The sequence below is a fragment of the Glandiceps talaboti genome, chromosome 6, assembly GCF_964340395.1.
Source record: "Glandiceps talaboti chromosome 6, keGlaTala1.1, whole genome shotgun sequence".
Classification (NCBI taxonomy): domain Eukaryota; kingdom Metazoa; phylum Hemichordata; class Enteropneusta; family Spengelidae; genus Glandiceps; species Glandiceps talaboti.
Genome location: NC_135554.1, coordinates 21,211,350 through 21,217,176, shown reverse-complemented (window position 1 = coordinate 21,217,176; position 5,827 = coordinate 21,211,350). Strand labels below are relative to the sequence as shown.

General features: G+C 35.1%; 1 long non-coding RNA gene across 1 annotated transcript; it reads left to right on the top strand.

The window, feature by feature from the left end:
• The first annotated feature begins 536 nt into the window (after positions 1-536).
• LOC144436591 (uncharacterized) lies at positions 537-3,790 on the top strand. Its single transcript, XR_013480965.1, has 2 exons — positions 537-1,316; positions 2,084-3,790. It is a non-coding gene; the product is annotated as an uncharacterized LOC144436591 (long non-coding RNA).
• The last annotated feature ends 2,037 nt before the right edge of the window (positions 3,791-5,827 follow it).

Sequence of the window (5,827 nt, the reverse complement as noted above, 5' to 3'; positions counted from 1 at the left end):
TCTAGTTCAGGTTTTCCATTGTTTTCTAAATGGTCTCTGTGTTGTTTATTTCTTCCTATCAGATGTACAGCCATTACAGATTGGAAGTACAGTTTTATTTTGTCTTTTTAAGTTGGTCAGTTTCCGCATCCACTATTTCTCGTGAGACTTCACAATTTTTGAAATTTTAATAATTTTTTTCTCGAATATATACGTTAAAAAAATGTTTAGGGTCGGCAGTGAAAAGCTAGGTGGGGTTGGGTAACCGGAACCAAACAATTGTTTTTATAGGCCTTATCTATGTTTTCGCTGAGATGTTATTTGAATGTGGCTCATCTGTTACATATGTTTGAACATTAGAAATGAACATAATTATGATTTCCGCTGTACTTCTGTCCAAAATCATCGAATTGTTCACATTCAGCCTTTTTATGAATCCTGCACATGTTATATGGAAGTGAATCTAAATAACACATTCCGTAATTTCGTAAACTTAGACGTTCCGTGTTTCCAATTACTATTGCAAGCCCACATATCTGGGAAAGTGATTGGTATGGCGTTTCATTGGGGCCTTTATTATGTACATCTTATTTGACTCGCCTCGACAACTTATTTGGCAACTCGACATCTTATTTGATTCGTCTCGACAACTTATTTGGCAACTCGACATCTTATTTGATTCGTCTCGACAACTTATTTGGCAACTCGACATCTTATTTGATTCGTCTCGATAACTTATTTGACTCGCCTCAACAATTTATTCGGCTCCTCGATACCTTATTTGCCTCAACAACTTCTTTGGCTCCTCGATAACTTATTTGACTCGCCTCGACAACTTATTTGAGTCGTCATCTGCATATTCGCCATGTGTACATCTCATTCAAGTACTCTATCGCACGTTCTGCTGGTAGACCTAATTTGAACACCCCAAGTCACTGGAGATGTTTACCATGCCAAATAAGTTATCGAGCATCAGAAAAAGGAGTCGAGTCAAATGTGACATGTATTATTCTTCGAATACTTTTCAGTAGGCTAGAGGTACCGTTGTATCATGACCCGGAAATACATCAGACGGTATGCATACCACTCAGAAACCATACGTTGCTGCTCGAGAGTATCACAAATCTCACAATACAAGACACATCGTCATTATCCATATTTATATCAATAATCAGATATCGATCTGTGGAATATCCTAGAGGCATTCAATCAATTTGTGTCAGGATGGGTGAAACTTGAAAGAAGTGTTTACGTTCGTATGTCCACAATGAACTACGACTCGTACGACGACGACTACTACTACTACTACTAGTAATTGTAGCGAGGCACTGCCACAGGTAAGATTTCCGCTTATGTTTTCAATTGAAAACTAATTTGAAGTGCAGTGGTTATATTTACATAAACTATAGAATTTATATACTATTCCTCATATATGTAGCGTCACTTCACAATGTCAACGAAGGTGCTGACACTATTTTTGAAGGACCACCCTCCGCCTTCCCACATCCCAATCAAGTATTACATTGTGCCAGCAGTTTTGAAGTTGAAAGAAGCATCATTGCTATGTAGCACACATTTAACGAACTCACTTAGTTGTTGTATCACACTGTTGTTTATCATTTAAAAAAAAAAAACCATGTTGATAAGATACATGTCATATGTATACACAAACAGCTGGCACTGATTCAACACACATTCGTACATCCCATAATGATCACATCACTTTTATAAGAAACAAATATAGAATACATGTGTGTAGTCTAGTGTTTGAATATGCTTTGCACTCCATGCACAATATAAACAGAAGTCTATATAATTAATCATCTCTAATCTATGCTGATTAATTGTAATGTTTTTGTATTGCATGATAATATTGAGGATAAATCAATTGTCCCTAATCTTAATTGATTTTGAGATTCTCGTCCTAGAAATTATTGAGTAAAACAAACTGAGATTCACTGTGCCAAGTGTTTTCATGTGAAACAGAAATAAACATGCCATAGATGAATAGAAACAATATTTTACCATAGCTTATTTTGATATAGGCATAAAATATCTAATCAGTATTGTAGTAACCTGCTAACAAAATATCTATTTATTTTAGGTCCTGTATTGTCAGCACTTGATAAAGAAACCACTGAATCCATGAGTGATTGTTGAGATTGGTGGAAAGATAGTAGCAGCTCACTGATTACATGGCTGGTCTTGGTGAATGTTAAACAAGCCTTAGATGAACCAAAATTAATTAACTGCAATAATAATTGATTAACTGCAACCACAGTTGCAGTTAATCAGGGTACAGACAATATTTTATTGCCATGGTCACAGTTACTCAGTCCACAGGCAATCTTATCATGCCATGGTTACACATGCTCAGTCTACAGACAATCTCACCAGGGTTGCAGTTACTCAGTGTACAGACAATTTTCAAGTTTTGCAATTCCAAAGTTTTATCATTTTCTAGCTCACCGTTTTCAGTACCTTTCTGCCATTTTTCACTGTAATAGAAAGGTGGAGTGCTTTGTTTAATCAATTTAATACATTTAGTTCTGATCTTGCTGGTTATTAAAGCACCCCATTTTTATGCAAAACCAGACATGTCTGTGAATTGTGTTTTGCATATTTTTGTGTGGTGATTATTTGTAAGAAGTTGTTTTTTGTGTGTAACAATTTAGCTGCATTATTATTTTAGCTTGAATTGAGGCATCTGTGAAAATCAAAAACAGCTACATTTGTAGACTAGACTGGGACAATGCCTACTGGTTACTTTATTAGTGACTCTGTGCAAGTCAGACAGTCACTGAACAATCATTGAAACTTAGTGTATGTCAGTCTCTGAATCCCAGTCTATGAATCCAGTTAAAAGAGTATGTGTTAGTTAATCAATGAAAATCGGTGTAAGACGGTTGCTGTATCCATTATGTAAAAAGTATATATTATAGTCAGTCATTGATAATCATTGAAACTCTACCCATGTCAGTCACTGAACTGGATTAAAATGGCCATATGGATATGAGGATTAGCTATTTATTTTGGATTTTAAATTTATAAAACAATGTGAAACAACATATGTTAAGTCCTTTGTTTGTAACTCAAATTCTGAAAGATTAATAAATGTATAACATGTTTGTTATTGTATGTACAATATCAAACTTTTTACACATTATTTTAGCTTTTTACAATGTAATGACTTACATAGACTTGGTCAGTATTATTTCACATTGAAGGAAGCCATGATAACATTGTTTCATAAATTAACAATTCAAAATAAATCCTCATCCATGTATGGCCACTTTAAGGTAGTGTGTATGATTATAGACAAAAATAGCTTGACTGAAGAATTGAAGAGTCTTTTCCTGTGTATTTTAGTCACATCACTATAAAGCAGATATGTGTGTATGCTTTTCTTTAGTGCAATCATACCGTTTCCATGCTATAAACAGTCTAGCATGTTCAAGGTAGTGGTAATCTGCTGTATTCAAAGAATTCTATAAGAAGAACCTATGGAAATCAAGATGGTGGACAATTTGAATTCATATGATTTATCCTCAGTATATTAGTGTGAGCAGCACATTCTACACTGTTGTTACAGTACTTTACTTGAGGATCTGTAGACTGAAAGATCCAGTCTTGTGTAAACTCCTTCATTACATCTGAATGGAATATTGAGTTGCTGCCCTGCAGCTTTATATCCTGAGAATTTGACATGTGTTACTGTTGTTGACTGTGAATGATCATGTAATATTCTGATGTAATACTTACCTTGTTGGGTATGCAAGTTTTTTATATTAAAATATAATTTTCAATTTGATTTATTTCATGTTTCTATACATTATGTAATGTAATGTAATGTAATGTAATGTAATGTAATGTACTGTAATGAAATGTAATGTAATGTAATGTAATGTATGGGTGGGTGGGTGGGTGAATGGATGGATGGATGGATGTACATAGGGATGTAGCTAATTTTAAATGTAGCCAGTAAAATGTGAAACATAGGCAGTACTATATTATCAAAGAGTGAGACCAATGATGGAAATATAGTGGTTGAAACAATGATTTTGTAGAGAAATCCGTAAAAAAAGGAGTATACTAACCATGCATCCACCTATGGACACATGCTCATATGTATAACTGTGTGTACATGTAAGTTAAGACAATGGGCCACAAGTGAAAATAGAAAGTTAAAAGGAGATAATGAGGGGTTATTTAGAACAACAACTACAACTGTGATTAACTAGAAATATTTATTTATAAGATGAACGCCTGGTGACTTACATTTCATCTTAGCTACTATGTCTACATACTGATGTGATAGGTGTTTAGTACTTTGGCCTTGTATATATTTCAAAACAACACAAATTAATAGGTATGCCCAATTTTATTCAAATATTGCTACCCTTAGTTGACTCTAATTACTAAATGTGGGTCTCAAAATACAGTGGACTCAGGCATAGGTGGCCATTACTTATAAATTCCCAAAGATTTTTTTAATTCTTCATTTAGCCAAAGAGAATACAAGTGAGTCAGTAGGAGTCATTACACAAGTAATGAAAACAACCTCTATAAGGGCACGAGTGTCATCAGTCAGCCTGAAGAAGCATCCATGAAAGGATACAAAACTGAAGTGCAGTAGGATGAAACAGGATACTTTGCCACAAACGATTCTAATTATGCTTTAAGCTAATCAAAAATTCAAGCCAAGTTTTGTCATTGCCAACAATACTTATTGAAATTTAGTAAATACTGTACATGTACCTTTCAACCAGACTGAATATAATACAGTCATTATTGTCGTGAAATTTAAGTCCGGTATAAAACTTCACCTTTTCATTATTAGCATCAATGGTTTAGTAAAAACAGTAAATTCTGTTGAGTCCGTCTCGGTGCATTTCTCAAATTATTAATATCTATATATAAAGTCTCATTATCTCTGCATGAGAAATATCTGTACCACTGCACTGTCTGTGTTGAAATGGTGCGATGTCCCTCTTTTAAAGTCTCGGTGTCTATTAAACTCGCTACTGGTTTAATTTTATTGCTGGAAAATATGTAGAAGGGAACCTCTCTGATGTCCACTGAGTTTTTTTTCTGACCTCTGCATGGTTTGTTCATATCTTTCCATTCTGCCTGTGGATGGGGATTGTGACACTGTATGTCTCATGTGTAGAGAAGGAACTGGATTTGTCGAGTAATACAACTTTGAAGGCTGACCTGTCAACATAAAACATCAAACAGAACAATGTTGAGTCATCATTTTTAATCTCAAAATGAACATGAAAAAAACACTCAACATAGGAACCAATAGTTGAAATTGGTGACAGAATAGCTATGTAATAGAGCCCTAAGAAATAATAAGGTGTGTGTGTGTGTGGGGGGGGGGGTACTTTTTCCAAATGGGTCCTCAGGGAGGGCCATAGTTTAGAAAATGGAAATTGGTGTGAGGAGCAGAGTGGGTCTCACAGTAGTAATGGGGGAACAACATTACAAGATATTGGTAATAATGTGGTGGAGTTGAGATGTTGACCAATCAGCCCTGGGGTTGTCAGTTGTGCACTCCATCTAGGCTTTGGTAGTTCCGGCCTTCAGCTCAGCCAATAGATCAAAACACAGGCTTTGATACAAACACAAACTGTGATGCCTTTAAAAATTATCAATGTGGTGGGATCTTACTACAGAAAAATTATCTGTTTCTAGTGGGATTGAACCCAGGACCTCCTGACGACTAATCTTGAGCTCTAACAACTATGCCACAGAGAGGCAGTTAAAAATGTTTTTCATTAAAATCTTTTTACAGGGCATGGTCATTTGTTGGAGAAAGAAAATTGAGGGAGGGTCACTTTTTACA